At 44.5% G+C, this 18,184-nt stretch overlaps 1 long non-coding RNA gene across 1 annotated transcript; it reads left to right on the top strand.

Moving 5' to 3' along the window:
- Positions 1–913: 913 nt before the first annotated feature.
- On the top strand, positions 914–5,839 carry LOC142860598 (uncharacterized). The gene is made up of 4 exons (XR_012912365.1): positions 914–999; positions 2,315–2,464; positions 2,789–3,175; positions 3,847–5,839. It is a non-coding gene; the product is annotated as an uncharacterized LOC142860598 (long non-coding RNA).
- Positions 5,840–18,184: the final 12,345 nt, after the last annotated feature.

The following is an 18,184-nucleotide window of genomic DNA, read 5'->3' as shown; positions in this document are numbered from 1 at the left end:
ACTGTGTGGAAAGTAAACAATTCTAATAACCACAGAAATGGGCTGGAGAGATGGCTCAGTGGTTAAAAGCGTGGACTATTCATCCAGAGGACCAGGGTTCTGTTACTAACACCCACCCACAACCGTCTGTAACTACAGTCCCAGGGGATCTGATGCCATCTTCTGGTCTCCCTGAGCACCAGACACATGTGTGGTGCACGGATATACATACAAAGAACACATGCATAACTTTAAACACTTAAATACAGAACAGTGGGCTTGTGTTGTCAGTGGCCGAGCGACCTAGCATGTGAGCCAGCCCAGGCTCAGCCTAGCTCCCACAAAACAAACCCAGGTACTGCTAGCTGGTTGTTAAGGTGGCTTCCCTGACGCTGCTGAGTTCTGGGCTCCCAGCTCTGAGAGGGGCTTTCTGGAAATGCCTGCTGCCTTGGGACTTCCTTGTTCTCCCACTTCCCAAAGAACAAGTTCAACTCCACTCTGCTCTGCCGACCATCTCTCTGTCTCAGGAAAATTAAAAATAAAAAATAGATGTATATCTTTAAAAATCACAGTGCCTTGGGAGGCAGAGGCAGGTGGATGTCTGTGAGTTCAAGACCAGCCTGGTCTACAAAGTGAGTTCCAGGACAGTCACGGCTACACAGAGAAACCCTGTCTCAAAGAAACAAAAACAAACAGAAAGAACCACAGTAGTATAAAAAGCCGTTGTGGAAAAACAGTTCTTTCCTTTCCTCCTTCTCTCCCCTCTTCCAGTAAAGGTGACATTTCCCGCAAATGTGTGTTCCTGTCCCTCCTTTCTTTCAAAGAGGCAGCAAGCACTCTCTGTCTGGACCTGCTTCAGTTAGTGGTGGCAGATCAGGAACTCAAATCAGTACCTAGAACTCTCCCTTCTCCCTCCCCGCAGTTCCTGTTATGTTTAGCACATCACGTGACTCGCACATACGCGGTCTCCCATTTGGGTTACTTCCACACTGCGGCTGTGACTGTCTCTTCTGCATAGACGTGTGTATTCCTTACAGCGTGTCCTTGTGCTGTCGTGGGGGGGAGGGAGGGCGAGGCTATCGGCTTCTCGAAAACTTGCCGGCAGAGTCTGTTGTCCAGCTTTGGGCTTGGGGAGCCCCACCAGTCTGTAAAGGAGCCGAAAAACGGCTGACTTTTAGCTTACATTGTATTTCACTTCTGTTCATGTGTTTCATTAACCTTTTAATATTTACTTATTTATTTATTCCGCTGAGTGCCCCCCCCTGTGTGTGTGTGTGTTTCAGAGGGGAACTTTCATGTGTTAGTGTTTTTCTCCCACAGCGTGGGTCCTAGAGATCGAACTCAGGTCATCAGGCGTGTCCTTACTCACTGAGCCATCCCACTGGCCTTCATTATTATTATTATTATTAATTACTATTGATAGGGTCTCTCTATGTAGCCCAGGCTGGCCTCGAACTCACAGAGCTTTACCTGCCTCTGCTTCCTGAATACTATGATTAAAGTCATGCGCCACCACACTGTGCAAAAACTTGTTTTTTATGTAATGGATTTAGTCATTTTATTTATGGTTTCTGGATTTCTTTTCTTTTTTTTTTTACTTACAAACATGCCTTTGCAAACATTTATGTGACCACTAGAGGGGGAACGACTCCGAGTTTAACAGAGAAAAACATCTCCCAACCGCGCCCTTTTCCTTTGGAAGAGTTTAGCCTTCTCTTCAGCGTACTGTCCGTGTCTGGTATGGTTTCTCCCACACAGACTGCACACACTGGGGCTGACAGTCCCTCCTGGGCCCTGATGGCCTTTCCCGTGAGCCCCTGGGAGTAAGCCATCATAAGTGGCATCTAAGCTACTAGAGGTGGTAGGTTTCTTTGCAGTTCCCTGTCTGGACTCTTGGCTTGGACTCTCGGAGGTCAGCTCTAGCCTCTAGGCGCCTCTTCCTGCGACCACGTCTATCTTTTCTCACGGCGGATTCAGGGGCTTTGAAGTCAAACTCATCCCCAGGCGGCTATCGACCGCCTGTCATGTCTGCTGCTTAAGCCACAGTTAGCCAGCTTCCTACACTTGACCCTGTAATTGAATTTCCTAGGGAACTCAGTGACAAGATTGATTCCTCCTAATTGAGTCAGAGATGGACTCCGGGCGCCATTCATACCGTCCTTGTTTGCCTGGGGCTCTCTGGGCGGAGGCCCCAGACTTTCACAGAGTTTACTTCAGCTGTCAAGACCCTTTTACTTTAAATGATGCTGCAGACGTTTTGGGGGGAGGCAGGCCTGAGTGAGCAGAGGACAGAGGAAATGCCTGTTTTTAAGTTTGCTTTGCGTTCTCATTCAAGTTGCAATTCTAAGAAAAGAAACGAACCAGAACAGAACGAAAGTCCAGCCTTGTTCAACAGCGAGTTTGGAAATGAGTGCAAAGTCGGCCGGCTTCTCGCGAGTCAGCAACTTAACCGTTTCTCCTTCTGCCGGGCTCCCGATATGACTCAGTAAGAAAGCACCGGCCAGGGGAGAGGTGGGGCTGGCTGATCCTTGGGGACTAAGTTCCAGTAAGGCGGCCGTGAGCCGCTCTGGCTGTGTGGTGGGTGCTTAGACAATAACAACACACTAATATTCCAATAGGCTAGAAGAAAGGAGCTGGGGTGTTTTCAGCTTCAGTTTTCAGACAACACAGATCAGGAGCCCCTGACCCTCTCTAAGGTTATTTGGCTTAAGATTAAAAATTATCAGAAAAAAGATTGCTGGAAAAAAGTCTTGAACTGTGTGTCAAATCTTTGTCACAAGCGCCCCTTACACACTTCTCCTTTCAAAAGACAGGTGGGAGACCTGATTGGCAGCTGCCGGGCCTTCCCAAGGCCCAGCTGAAGCTACAGTTAACAAGGACAAACCAAGCACCCACCCAGAACTTCGGAGAGGAAGGCTGAAACAGGGTACCCAGCTGTTGCCGCCACAGTTCCTGAGTCCACCATATTACCCCTGCGACTGAAGGGCTTGTGGCCATTCCCACGGAGGCTGTGGGAGCTGCCAATCCAGTAGCCTCGGTTATTTATTTATCCAGCCTTTATCAGGACAATCACTGACAGTTTTTAGACCCTTGCAGCCACCTGCAGGAGCCAGTTGCTGAACTGACGCAGCTGTCTTGACCACCACCCTAAGGCTGAGCTGTGTGGGAGCCTCTGCCTAGGCCGTGGCAACTTCAGGTGATGCTCAGAGGACGACGTCCACTGAGTCTTCCCATGTCCCTGCCCACACGCGCTTCAGCCTTCATGATGACAAACTTAAGTGAATGAGGAAGACGTTGACAGCGAGTGCAAAGGATTGGCTGAGTGAAGGGGGCTCGGCTGGCATTCTGGGGGCTTGGCTAGCATTCTGGGGCCCCGCTGGCATTCTGGGGGCTCTGCTGGAATTCTGGGGGCTCCCCTAGCATTCTGGGGGCTCAGCTGGCATTCTGGGGGCTCCACTGGCATTCTGGGGGCTCCGCTAGCATTCTGAGGCTCGGCTAGCATTCTGGGGGCTCCCCTAGCATTCTGGGGGCTCCGCTGGCATTCTGGGGCCCCGCTGGCATTCTGGGGCCTCCGCTAGCATTCTGAGGCTCGGCTAGCATTCTGGGGGCTCCGCTAGCATTCTGGGGCTCGGCTAGCATTCTGGGGCCTCCGCTAGCATTCTGGGGCTCGGCTAGCATTCTGGGGGCTCCGCTGGCATTCTGGGGCCTCCGCTGGCATTCTGGGGGCTCCGCTAGCATTCTGGGGCTCGGCTAGCATTCTGGGGGCTCCGCTGGCATTCTGGGGCCCTCCTTGCTATAAACTGTCTCTGTATTTTTTTTAAATCACAGATGGAGTTTTATCTAGCTGTCTTTTGTCTTTTATCACAGGTAGAGTAGACCAAACTAGTTGCGTGCAGGGGCTGCTAATCCCAGACACACAAGCCACCCATAGTGGGGGACAAAGGAGTCCAGTGAACAACTGTGAGCAGAGACTTTGGGCAGCTGAAGCTGGGAAGAACTGCTGGGGTGCAGCAAAGGAGAGCGATGTCGGTGATTAGAGACTTCAGAAGACAGAAGGCTGTAAAGGGCCGAGAATAAAGTTGAAAGACTACTGATGGCCAGCGGTAAACCTTCAAAGGTCCTGACAGCTGCCCAGAGCTGTAACACCAGGGCGTCCTAACAAAACTAGAGCTATGTCGCTGGCTGCTGGGTCACTGACACTTACTGCCTGCTTACTGCTCCACAACTTGAATGAAAGCCATTGTCTCCAAAGGTGACACTTCCGGCCCTGAACACCAGGGGGCGTGCGAGATGCTGGTTTCCTTTACCGGATAAACCAATTCTCCAACGGACCAGTTGGGTGTCGTCTAATCCAGTCTTCTAATTCAGCTTGTAGATAGCATCAGATTCCACAGGCTAAGGCCTCAGTCCCCAAAACTGACCCACCATTCAGCACAGCCGAGACTCCAGAAGAAACTGGGTGGGATGGCGCATGCTCAGAACTCTAATACTGAAGACATTCACACAAGCATCCAAATATGACGTCACATGAGTTTCCTGAGAAGATTCTATCAAAGAAAGAGGAGGGGGGAGAGAGAGAGAGAGAGAGAGAGAGAGAGAGAGAGAGAGAGAGAGAGAGAGAGAGAGAGAGAGAGAGAGAGAGAGAGAGAGAGAGATAAAGGAACAGTAGAAAATGGGACTAGCCATGCAGATCGAAAAATACGTTCCTACCTGTCTTAAACAGGACTTTAATGCTATGTTCACGTGACACACGTCTGATCTCTGTAGTTAGTGACTGACTAAATAGCTGGTGTTTATAAGTGATTGAAAACAAAAACAATTGTAAATAGTGTTTTTATGCTATGTTATATGTTAATAAGGATATATGGGCAACAGAGGGAGGGGGAACAACATCCCAAGTCAACACCACATGCTAGCCAACAAAGTCTCCATTACCAGGAATATTTACCTTTTTGAGTTGTTGGTCAATGGGATGCAACAGACCCCCACGAATTATAAACTATTGCCAATACACTCATTAACCCTCCAAAACATGGCAGTAAGACCCCATTGAACAAATATATTGTATGAAATCTTCAAAAAAATTATGGGGCTGGGGGGATGTCTTAGTGGTTAAGAGGAAGTGTAGCTCTTGCAGAAGACCTGGGTTCAATTCCCAGCATCTACATGGTGGCTCACAACCTTCTGGAACTTCAGTTCCAGGGGATCTGACACCTCCTTTGGTCCTCCACAGGCACCAGGTGCACATGGTACACCTGTGTGTGCAGGGGAACGCGTGTTTTTTTTTAAAGGCATGTAAAGGACTTAGCAGTAAAATCATGGCGGCTCCTTAAAGGCTGCAGAGGGGAGGGTGGTGAGCTGCTGGGGAGATGAACCTGGGGTTATTTGAGCCGCACCCTGGGTCTCTCAGGCTTCGACTGTCTCTGAAATTGTGGGGCGTGAAAGCTTTCTTTCTCCCTTTTCTTTGATTGTCTCGTTCTTCCTCCCTCCCCACTCCAGAAGCTTTGTTAGAATTTTTAGACCCAAGTTAAATAGGAGTGATTGTCCTTGTCTTGGCCCTGTTTTAAGGAGGAATAATTCATGTTTCCCCATTAAGTGTAATTTTGACTTTTGGTTTTAAATAGTCTTTTTGTGATGTTAAAGAGGCAACCTTTTATTGCTTGGAGGGAGCATGTCAATGGAGAACCCCCCTTGGGTATTTATAGAAATAACCATATGTATTTTTACAATGCTTCCCAGGAGTATCATTGGTTATGCTAACGCTTGCGCTTTTAAGAGTGGAAAAAGTTAGTAATAAGTATGCTCCTTTTAAAGTTATATCAAAGGGAGCTGAACCAGGACGCAGTGGTATAAGGGGCTGAAGGGGAGTAATGGAACAGGAAGGGTTAAATGGGGTGGGAGGACAGGGGAGGGGGGACAGGGGAAGGAGCTAACACTACAGGCCTTTTGAAAAGCAGCAGGAAAAGCCTAGTACTGTAGAAAAGCCCTAAAGTGGATACAGATGCAGAAGTAAAGGAGTCTAAAGGCAGCTGCCCTGTAACGGGGTGGCTGCCCTGTTAGACACCGCAGACTAAAAGCCAAATGCCAGGAGTGGGTTTCTTCTTTTGGAGCTGTTGGCTAGGAAGGATTACAAGCTATTGCCAATGCTTTTGGTTACCCAACAGTAATCCCCATTGCTGACAATACCATGTACCAGAGTCATAGAACACAGGCAAACAAACCTGATTCTCACCTGGAAATGTTATCCCTTCTAGTTAGCTGTCTTAGTGCCGGAAGGTTCTACACCCACGACCAGAGGAATTGCCAGTCTTATCCAACTGGGGACCCAGCTAAAGCAATGAGTAGCCCTGGCAAGACATGACATCGAGGACAATAGTGGCACAAAGGTCAAGGGAGTAAGCAACCACTTTCTGATTTGCTTTGTGTTCTGTGCCTCACATATGGCATTGATACCAGGGCCCCAAACCTGCGGCTAGACAGACCGTTGATGAGCAGGTCTGCACCCTGAGGTTCAGAGTGGAACTGACTGGTTGTTTTTCATGTAGGTTTGTGATTACTTTAAGATTTCTTATAAGATTATCTTTTGAGATAAGTAATAAAGTGATTGATCCTTTCTTTGTAACCACAAAAATGCAGCCTGCCAGTAAAAGAACTGGCTGAGAAAAACACCTTGCTTGCTTACACTCTGTTAATCTATAGCAAGCTGCTTGGGTGTGGATGTATGTGGGTTCTTGGGACAACTTGTTTTTCACCTGGAATTTGTCAGATGTTCAGTCATGTAAGGGAAATAGAAAACATGCTGTTTTTTACTTGTGTTCATTGTAATCTTTCGCTTAAAAAGTATATTGTAGCCACTTGAAAGAGTTTGCTGGGGTATGTAAGTTGTAAGGAAAAAAGTTAGCTAGAAGGAAAATAAAAGCATAGACACAAGGGAAACATCGGGGTAGACGGACAGAACAGAAAAAGAATAGAGTGGAACAAGCAGAAAGAATAATGAAACGAGGAACAGAGTTTTGGCCCTCAGAGACATCCTCGTGTGTCTGTTTGTCTGTCCAGTAGTTCACCTGTTTGCATCCCCTCTTCAGTTTCTCTGACCCGCTGAAGGCCTGCCGTTCATCAGCACCCTCAGTGAGATCCTGACATGTTGGAGGTGTGTGTGTGTGTTGTGTGTAAATTCGGTCCGATAAGTCAATGGTATTGGAGTGACTAAGCCCTATGGGCGTGGTCTTCTCTGGGTATACATGACATAAGAACTGAGGACCAAGTAGAGAGCTCTCTCTGGGGCAGTGTGGGACTGGCAGAGCTATGGCTTGGAGTTCCGCTTGGAGTTCCGTTTGGCCCTCTGAGAAGCCAAGAGGTTAGCGCAAACAGTGGAGAGCTGTTCCCCTGGTGGGATGTCGGAGCAGCTGGAAACATGGCTCGATTCCTCCTCCTGTCTTGTAGCCACTGTGTGTGGATTTGATTTTTTTTAAATATTTTATTTATTTATTATGTATACAATATTCTGTCTGTGTGTATGTCTGCAGGCCAGCAGAGGGCACCAGACCTCATTACAGATGGTTGTGAGCCACCATGAGGTTGCTGGGAATTGAACTCAGGACCTTTGGAAGAGCAGGCAATGCTCTTAACCACTGAGCCATCTCTCCAGCCCTGGATTTGATTTTTAAAAAGGTAAAACAGTCCCCAGATTTCCCACTTTACATGTGTGTGTGTGTGTGTGTGTGTGTGTTTCCCTTTTTTCACTGACCCACTGACCACGGAGAATTAAGTTTTACTCCCTCAGATAGTAAAGTTGAGTGCTTAGTTTGTCAACTCGTGGCTCCCCCTCAGCCCCTGAACTGCTGAAGGCTGGTCCTCACAGTAGAAATAATTTTTTTTTAATTGCTAGGTGGTGGTTGTAGGGGAAAGGGGCCAGCAAAAGAAACACACCCTGGTTCTGAGACCAGAGTCAGTATAATAAATCTTTAACCCCGAACCCAGAACCAAAGACCTGACCCTGAAACCAGTGCCAAAAAAACATACTTTGGCCATAGAATCAGAGCCAGTGAAGGAAATATCCCTGGCCCTGAAATTAGAGCCAAAAGGCTAACATTAATAAATAATAATAAATAAAAGGCCAGTGAAAGAAACCGTTTGGCTCTAAAATCAGCCATCTCTGCTCCTGACCAACTAAACCAAGCAATCTCTGAGCACAGAAAAACTAACCAATCCCTCGTCTCCCTGGGAAAACTACGCCCCTAAGAAGCCCTGTATAAACGCTGCACCTGCTGCTCCCTTTGTGGCTGCTCTTCTTCCACCCCAGAAGAGGCACCCACTCTCCTTGATTCTTCCCTTCCAATATATCTCCTGAAAGAGGTTTGGGTGAAGACTGTCTTTCTCCCTAACAGAAGAGGTTTGGGTGAAGACTGTCTTTCTCCCTAACAGAAGAGGTTTGGGTGAAGACTGTCTTTCTCCCTAACAGAAGAGGTTTGGGTGAAGACTGACTTTCTCCCTAACAGAGACGGAGTGAAGCAGGGATGTAACACCTTTACTGGGGGATCCTTCCCCTCACAGCACCCAGTCGTTACATCTTCTCTGGAGAAGCTAGAGATACAGGATCAGAGCAGACCAGGGCTGGGGAAACATTCCCTTAGAGTTGCTACACTCCTGAGCATCTGAGTGGAGCTGTTAACAGCTTCGCCAGGGAAGCCCTCTCCTGCTGGAGCAGAGCTGATACACTGGGGAAACCTTTTCCTAGAGCAGGGCTGTAAGCTGCTGTGCTTACCACAGCCTGTGCTATTCCCTGATTTCCAACTGCCAGAACATTCTTCCATCCAAGCTGTAGCACTTAGTATTCCTTGGCTCCCAATTGTCAGGATCCCTTTCCCTCCAAGTAGCAATGCTTATAGTGATGACCCCATGACTTTAATCCCAGCACTCAGGAAGTGAAGGCAGGTGTATCTCTGAGAATTTGAGGGAAGCCTGGTCTATAAAGCAAGTTCCAGGACAGCCAAGACTACACACAGAGAAACCCTGCCTCAAAAAAAAATTAAAATTAATAGCACTACTTATCTACCAGAGTAGCTGAAATGAAAAGTCGCAATGATGCCAACTATGAATTAGGATGGGGAACAACTGGTACCTCTCACATATGACTGGAAGGCGTAGGAGTTAGGTCACCCACTTTGGAAAGTTTGACGGTTACTAAAGCTAACCTAGATTCACCAGCAACTTCATTACCATCTATACACCCTACAGAAATAGAAAATAAGTGCACACACCCACCAAAAACTTGCATGAGAATTTAACATTTCTTATTGCAGCCTTATTGAGAATATTCTCAAACTAGATATAACTCAAATGCCTAGTAAAGGAGAGAGATCAGGTCATTTTGGTGCATTAACAGCAGACTGTAGCTGGGCAGTGATGGTGCACACATTTAATCCCAGCACTCGGGAGGCTGAGGCAGGCGGATCTCCGTGAGTTGGAGGCCAGTCTGGTCTACAAAGTGAGTCCCAGGATAGCTGGAGCTACACAGAGGAAAAAAAATCTCAAAAATAAATAAATAAAAACAAAAAACAAACAAAAAACCAGCAGACTGTAAACTGAAAGGATCAGTTATTAGTGTGTGGAACAGTATGAATGAATCTCACAGATACTGTGTTGTGACAAAGAAACCAGACACAAGACTATATACTAACAATTCAGTTTATGTGAAGTTTAATAACAGGCAAACATATTTACTGATGGGTAAAGTGCTTGTGTGAGTTCAATGCCCAGAAGCCACAGTGCAAGGAGAAAACTGACTCCCGAAAGTTGTCCTGTGACCTAACATGCAAGTCACAATGAGCTTACAAGCATGAATATGCACACATATGCGCACACGCACACACACACACAAATTTGATTTATTAAAAAACATTCATGGCGATAGTAGTAGTGATCATGTGGAGTGTGTGAACCTTAGCCAAGAGGGGACACTCGTGAGTTTTCTGAGTGCTAGAGAGAGAAGCATGTGTTTGGCTTGGGCCGCAGCTACTTGGGCATTTACATATGCAAACCTTCATCAAGATTAGGATTTGTGGGGGGCTCAAGAGATGGCTCAGTGGTTAAGAGCACTGGTTCAATTCCCAGCACCCACATACATGATCTCACACTCTCACACAGAATACACAGGCAAAACACCAGAATAAACAAATCTTTTTTAAAAAATTAGGATTTGTGCACATGTGCTGGGTGTACAACTCAGAGGCACAGCACTTTTCGTCTAGCATGTGCAAGGCCCTAGGTTCTATCACCAGCCTTTAAAAAACGAAAACAAGAGACTAAAAATAAGGACTGAAGTCAGGTGTGTTGTGGAGCTCCTTCAGCTCCTTTAGCCAATAGCCTTTAAGATACCAGCCCACTTGGGCATGGTCTCTTATAATAAATGTAGCTGTAAAGTGTGCACTCACTCTCTTGCTTCCTGCTGCTAGATTCGGTTCCTGCTCCCTGTTCCTACAGAGGACTGTGGTCTGTGAGTCTACCCCTAAATAAATAACCCTTTATTATACGTAATTCTGAACTAGTGTGGGATTATTTTGTAACTTCTGTCATCATGGGAACCAGTCCATACGTTTTGGGATCTGTCCGCCAGCCACATGGCACATTGGGCACTGACTCTCCTGCCTGTGGTTCTAGGTGGCCCTCAGATGCAGCAGGCTGCTGCTCAGCACTCCTTCATGCTGCCTCTCAGTGCATTATACACCAGCCCACACACTGCTGCCTGTGATCCCTGCAGTACATAGAGTCTGCAGCTCACACTGATGGAAAAACCTTGGGTTTTCTCATTATCCTGGGCCCCAACTCTCAGAATCATTTGATTGCCTTAATAACTGCTTTTAATTTGTTAAACAAAGCATATTTTTAAGTACCTAAATAAGTAACACGTGCTGTTCACTGCTGCTAGTGTCTCTTGGCACGTGGCTACAACTGTGACACCTGATAGCCAATAACGATTATTACCCCTACTCCAATTCATTGTAATTGCCTTACAACAGGTAAGATCTGAAAAACTACAAGAACTGACTGATAACATCTGGGAGTTCAATAATTATTTTTCTTATACTTGGCATCCAGACTGGCCTCTTCAGGAGGCAAATATTCAATTCCTATGAATTGGAACCCTATCTCAAGTGAAACAAAGCATGAGATGGGTTGAATGCATAGGGCCAGAAGGACAGAAAGGAAGGCTGAGGCCATACATAGCTAATATTGCAGTAAATTTATGGGGCCGTGACCTATTGCAGAAATGGAATACCCAGGTTAACATTCTTGCAGTCCTCAAAACTCATGTTTCTGGGAAGGATATTATAAGATATTATAAACAAAGGTCACCAGTCATTCAGGTTATACAAGAAAACAAAGCAACTAGCAAACCTTCAGAGGTACCAACAGCCTTTAAAATGGTTAACTGAGAAACCCAAATGGGTTAAACAATGGCCTTTAATGAAAGACAAACTGCAGGCTTTTAGAACAGCTGGTACAGGAGCAACTAAATGCTCACCATAGTAAAGAATCATCCAACCCTTGGAATTCTTCTGTGTTTGTTGTTAAAAAGAAATCTGGAAAATGGAGAATGATGACAGATCTAAGAGCTGTCAACAAAGTCATTCAATCTATGGGCCCTTTACAACCTAGAATTCCTCTGCCTTCTCTATTACAAAAAGGATGACCTCTTATAGTTATTGATTTAAAGAATTGTTTCTTCACTATACCTTTAAAAGAAAAGGATCAAGAAAATTTGCTTTCATAGTGCCTACTTATAATAATTCTCAGTTTACTAGGAGATGCCAGTAGACCGCCCTTCCACAGGGAATGTTCAATAGCCCCACCCTGTTCTAATACTTTGTAAGTCAACCACTGGAAACAATATGCAAGCAATTTCCTAGGTCTATAATTTACCATTACATGAATGGCATTTTGTTATCTGACTCAAATGCAGATACTTTAGAAAGAATGTTTGAAGAAGCAAAGAAATTTTTGCCTAAATGGGGTTTACAAATTTCTCCTGAAAAAATAAAAAGAGAGATTCTGTCAATTACCTAGGTTACAAAATAGGTTTACAGAAAATTAGAACACAAAAGGCACAAATTAGGAGAGACCAATTGTGGACTCTTAATGGCTTTCAAAGATTGTTAGGAGATATTTCCAGTCTACAACCAGCTGTTGGGATAACACCTGACCTAATAATTCATTTAAACAAAACCTTAGATGGTGACAAAGTCCCAGAGAATTAATGGCTGAAGCTTTAGAATGGATCTTTTTACCACATAAAACAAATAAAAAAATTAAAACTTATATGGAGAAAGTCTCCGAATTAATTATAAAAGGAAAATTGAGACTTTGTCAACTAGCAGGAATAGATCCAGCAGAGATTATAGTGCATTTTACAGCTGATGAAATTTAAAAATTATGGAAGACAATGAACCATGGCAAAGAGTTTGTGCTATTTTTTTAGGAGAAATTAGTAGCAATTATCCCAAAAGTGATAGACTTAATCTTTTTTTAACATTTCTTTTTTTAATTGAGATACACATTTTTCTCTGTTTCCCTCCATTTACCCTTCCCTTCTACTCTTTCCAATTATCCCCATGCTCCCAATATACTCAGATGATCTTGTCTTTTTCTACTTTCCATGTAGATTAGATTCACATATTTCTCTCTTAGGGTCCTCTTTGCTATCTAGGTCCTCTGTGATTGTGAATTGTAGGCTGTTTGTTGTTTGCCTTATGTCTCTAGACTTAATCTTATAAAGAGAACTACTTGGATTCTTCCCCAAACTGTACATGACATACCAATAATTGGAGTCTGTACTTTTTATACTACTAATAATAAATCAGGGAAGGCAGGTTACAAATCAGAAGAATTAAGTAAGGAAGAATAAAGCCCTTATAATTCTGTCCAAAAGGCAGAATTATATGCTATTCTCATGGTACTAAGAGATTTTAAAGAACCTCTCAATATAGTTATTGATTCACAATATGCAGAAAGTGTTGTCTTGCATATTGAAACTGCTGAATTTATACCAGATTATACAGAATTGACTTCATTATACATACAGGTTCAAGATATAATCAGGAATAGGCTTTTTCCCATATACATAACACACATCTGATCCCATATCGGTTTGCCAGGTCCTTAGCACAAGGTAATATAGAAATTGATCAAATTATTGATTGGAAGTGTGCTGAAGGCTTCAGAATTTCGTAAGAAACATCATGTCAATAGCAAAGGTTTAAAGAGTTTTCTATTATGTGGCAACAAGCTAAGGAGATTATAAAGAGATGTCCTACTTGCTCTTTCTATAACCAAACACTATTGCCTGCAGGGAGTAACTCAAAGGGTACTCAAAGAATGAGATCTGGCAGATGGATGTGTTCCACTTTACAGAATTTGGAAAATTAAAATATGTACACCACATCATTGACACTTATTCAGGTTTTCAATGGGCAACTGCCTTGAGCTCAGAAAAGGCTGATTCAGTAATCATGCATTTATTAGAAGTCATGGCCATCATGGGTATACCTGTACAAATAAAGACAGACAATGGTCCAGCATATGTATCTAAACATGAAACAGTTTTTTGCTTATTTTAATATAAAGAAAATTATCGGTATAACAAAAAATCCTACAGGTCAGGCATTTATAGAAAGATCAAATCACACTATAAAGGATATGTAAAACAAACAGAAAGGGATAGAAAATGCCCCCAGAAATAGATTACATAATGTTTTATTAACCTTGAATTTTCTTAGTGCTGATGAGAAAGGAACAACGGCAGCAGAGAGACATTGGACAATAGAAAAAACTTTTGAATTAAATCAGCTGGTATATTTCAAGGATATGCTACCTCACAATAGAAACCAGGAGATGTGCTACATTGGGGAAGGGGTTTTGCTCTTGTTCCCACAGGAGAAGAAAAGCTGTGGATACCATCAAAATTAATAAAGATTCAGTTTGAAAAAGGGAAGCCTCTTGAGAGAGAGAAATGACAGACATCCACAGAGGTGACAACTATAGAAATGGTAAGAAAACCTCATAAGCGTTGGGCCAGTCTGTTCTTGTCTTTGCAGGAAAATATTCATCTTCAAAGAGCTGAGAGACCTTGGACCTCTAGATGCCTAAAGATGAAAAGATAGCTATCCAGAAAGAATCAACAAACAAAGAAAAATCTGACTTATGATCTGCATGGTAAAATTTGATTCTCTGGATACGTATACATCTCTACTTAAAAATAAGAGCTGTCTTTGGAGTTGGACAATGGCTATCCTTCTCTAAATCTAAGCCTGTTGTTAAAAGAAACATTCAGAATTTCTGACTCATGTCAGGAGCCATCTGGTATGAGATAGAAAGAAGATAAATTTTAAGGAAATATTCTACTTTTCTCCATGCCCATTTTGTCTACATCATATCTTTTATTGAATATGTCTATATGAATAATGCTTGGGTTTTCACAAAAACAGTAGATTTTCCTGCAGCAATCTTTGAAGCTTCCAGGAAGAGGATGGGGCCCTATAACAACTCCACCTGGCTGACATGACGTCATGATGCTGATAGCGCTACTATGAGACCGGTTTTTGGGTACCAGCTGCAGAAATGATGCACCTTCTTACAACGTTCTAGCCAGAACTCCAAATAAGAACTTCAACAAACAAACCAACAAAAAACCCTGTTGACTACTCAGAAGCCATTTGCAATTATACAAAACGGCAATCTTGGAACTTGACCATCATTTTACTGTTACAGGATCCCATAGAAAAAACATCACCCCCATGACAGCAGGAAGCAATTCTAGAAGAGGACATCCTTCTCCCAACAAAGTTTGTCCTCGGGGTTAGGGGCACCATTTTGGGGTCGATTATTACTCGCATTCTGTTGGGGGTTGGGGTGGAAATTATGTAGGCCTAGAGATCTCAAAAAAAAAAAGAGGGAAAATTGAATGGGATAATAGGTAGATTAGTGTGAACTTATTCACATGAATGGTAATAGAGTTAATATTTGTGAGCTATTATTTATATACAATTTTCATTGATATAGATTTTTGCATATTGATACAAATTCAAATTATATTTGTTATATTGAATATACCCCTATTTCTGTATACAATATTTGTACACCTATACATGTCAGATTGTATGTATGCATGTTTCTACCTCTGTTTAAGACATTTTGTATATTGATACAACTTTAGGATATATTTATTATATTGCATTATATACTTCTACCTCTGAATAAGATATTTATACATTTTTTACATTTTGATGTCATTGTCCTCCTTTATTGTACAGTTGTACTTCCCGCTTTCTCTTCTATAAGGTTCAGTGTAGCTGGCTTTATGTTGAGGTCTTTGATCCATTTGGACTTCAGTTTTGTGCATGGTGATAGATATGGGTCTGGTTTCATTTTTCTATATGTTGATATCCAGTTATGCCTGCACCAGTTGTTAAATATGCTTTCTTTTTTCCATTTGATATTTTTTGCTTCCTTGTCAAAGATCAGGTGTTCAAAGATGTGTGGATTGATATCCGGGTCTTCTATTTGGTTCCATTGGTCCTCCTGTCTGTTCTTATGCCAACACCAGGCTGTTTTCAGTACTGCAGCTCTGTAATAGAGTTTGAAGTCAGGGATTGTGATGCCTCCAGAAGTTCTTTTATTGCGAAGGATTGTTTTGGCTATCCTGGGTTTTTTGCTTTTCCATATGAAGTTGAGTACCATTCCTTCGAGGTCTTTGAAGAATTTTGCTGGGATTTTGATGGGCATTGCGTTGAACCTGTAGATTGCTTTTGGTAAGATTACCAAAAATTAAATGATTTTTTTTAAAAACAAAAACATTTGGGGGCTAGAAAGATGACTCAGAGATTAAGAGCACTGGCTGCCCTTCCAGAGGACCCCAGGTTCAACTCCCAGCACCCACATGGCGGCGGCTCACAACTAATTGTCCATAACTCCAATTCCAGGAGATCTGACCCCTCACACAGACATACATGCAAGCAAAATACCAATGTACATAAAATGCAAGTAAATAAATTATTTTAAAAATAAATAAATAAAAATAAATATCTATGGGGCCCAAGGAGGCGGCTGAGTCAGTAAAGTGCTTGCTGTGTCGTTGGCCCTGGAAACACAAGGCATTTGTGCAAAGGCTTTGCACTCCTGTTCGTCCCAAGTGTTGGAAGTGAGAGCTGCCTGGAGCTGGCATCATAGCCTCTGAAACCCCAGGGTTCCTTGCAATGAGCTTTCTTGGGCTCAAGCCAACAAACTCATTAGGATGTTTAATAGAAATTCCCAGACCTCCGTGGGGGTAGGATTAGGATCTCCCCATAGGAACAGGGGAAGAAGAGTCAACCTGGCGCTGTGTCTGCAAGGAAACCATTTCCTCCAGGACTCTTCCACGCTCCTCTGGGGGCTGCGAACAAAGCTGACGCGGGACAGAGAACAGACAAAGCTCTTCTCTTCCACATGCAGCCCAGGCCCCTCACTGCAGGTGGGGACTTACAGACCTGGCGAGGGGGCTGGAGAGAAGGCTCGGCCTGTAAGAGTATTGGCAGCTCTCGCAGAGGACCCGGATTTGGGTCCCAGCACCCACAAGGCAGCTCACAGCTGTCCTAACTCCAGGTCCAGGGCACCTGACGCCCTCTTCTGACCTCCCTGGGTGCTGCATGCAGACGGTGTGCAGGAAAAACACGGGTATACATAAAATACCAAGAAGTAAACTTTAAAGGCCTAATTTAACAGGAAGTATCTGTGGGAAGAACAAATGAATTTCTCTGTCCACAGCAATTAGTCTCTCGTGGGAGAACAGACAGGGTTTGTTTGCCCAGGGGTCAGTAGTCCGGAGTGGGGCTGCTGGTGGATCACTCTCCTCTCCTTCATGGATGTGAAGTCACCACAAAGAGGGGTTTGCAGCTCTTTTAACGCCCGGAAGTATCTGCTGTGAGACAGAGCAGGTGGAGTGGACTGAACCTCTTCGCAATGGCTGCTTCTCAAGTGTCTCCACTCAGAACTGTACGCCACCGTATGATAATTTGTGCTGTCCTTTTCCTCACACAGAAAGGGAATATTCTGAAGTTTCATCAGCTCACACCCTCCCCCTGTTTTCCCAGTAGACCTCTCTCTCTTCACTCATGCTGGTTTGGGCTTTTGTTTAATTTTTTAGAGAATATCTATGCAACCCAGGCTGCCTCAAATTCACTAGTAGGTAAGGATGACCTTGAAAGTCTGATCCTCCTGCCTCCACTTCCCAAGTGCTGGGGTTGCAGGCGTGAGTCACACTTCTCTCCAGGGAGCAGAGGACACATCTGACTACCTAAAAAAAGAATGGAATGAGACGATCCAACAACTTTTAAACTTCCAAAGTCTGTGCCCTGCGGAAAATAGTCTGGCCAATGAGGTGTGAGCGAGGACAGGTCCCCAGAACTGGTAGAGGGAGGAGGGAGGAAGTCTTCAAGTTAACACCCAAGGTCAGGGACAGAATCAGAAATCCTGGAGACAGAGCTGGTTTGGGGCAAAATGCAAGATGGAAAACGATCCCAGAGTAGAAACAGCTGGACGATGAGCTCAGATCTGGGGGTCTGAGGCAGATCCCAAAGAGGTGCTGGTAGTTCAGCCTGCAAGAGTCTCAAAGGTCTAGGGAACCCCTCCTCACCACGTGCAGCCATCTGAGATCTCAGGGGATGTGAGATCCCAGTGGGATGAGAATCCAGGGCTCAGCAGGGACACTCAGGTGACTGGCTGTGATGTGATGAAGGCGAGGAGGGACACGAAGCTATAGACTATGGGACTCTAGCTTTACAAGGTCTTATCAAGTAGAATGCACGGAGAGAGCTGGGAAGGAAGGTCTGGGCAGACCCCAGAGAGGCTCCAGAGGAATCACTGACAGAATCTGGTGACTGCTATGGCCCCCTTAGGCTTACGTTTGGAAAGCGTGGGGACTTTAGGAGGCTGAGCCTGACTGACGTGAGGTTGACGAAGCAGGACTCCGAAGCTTGTACCTGCTCACCAGTTCCATCTCGCCCTCTCTGCTTACCGGTGTGTAGTGAGAGAAGCTCCCAGGCATCCCTGGGAGCTGCTCCTCCCCCCCACCCGCTGTGCCCTCCCTGCCATAGTGCACTGAAGTTCTGACAGCGTGAGCCCCATATGCCATTTTCCCCATCAATTATTTCCCTCGAGCATTTTGTTCATAACA

This window comes from Microtus pennsylvanicus, chromosome 11 (genome assembly GCF_037038515.1).
Source record: "Microtus pennsylvanicus isolate mMicPen1 chromosome 11, mMicPen1.hap1, whole genome shotgun sequence".
Lineage (NCBI taxonomy): Eukaryota > Metazoa > Chordata > Mammalia > Rodentia > Cricetidae > Microtus > Microtus pennsylvanicus.
The sequence above is the reverse complement of the archived record's forward strand: the minus strand, read 5'-3'. Positions and strand labels throughout refer to the sequence as shown.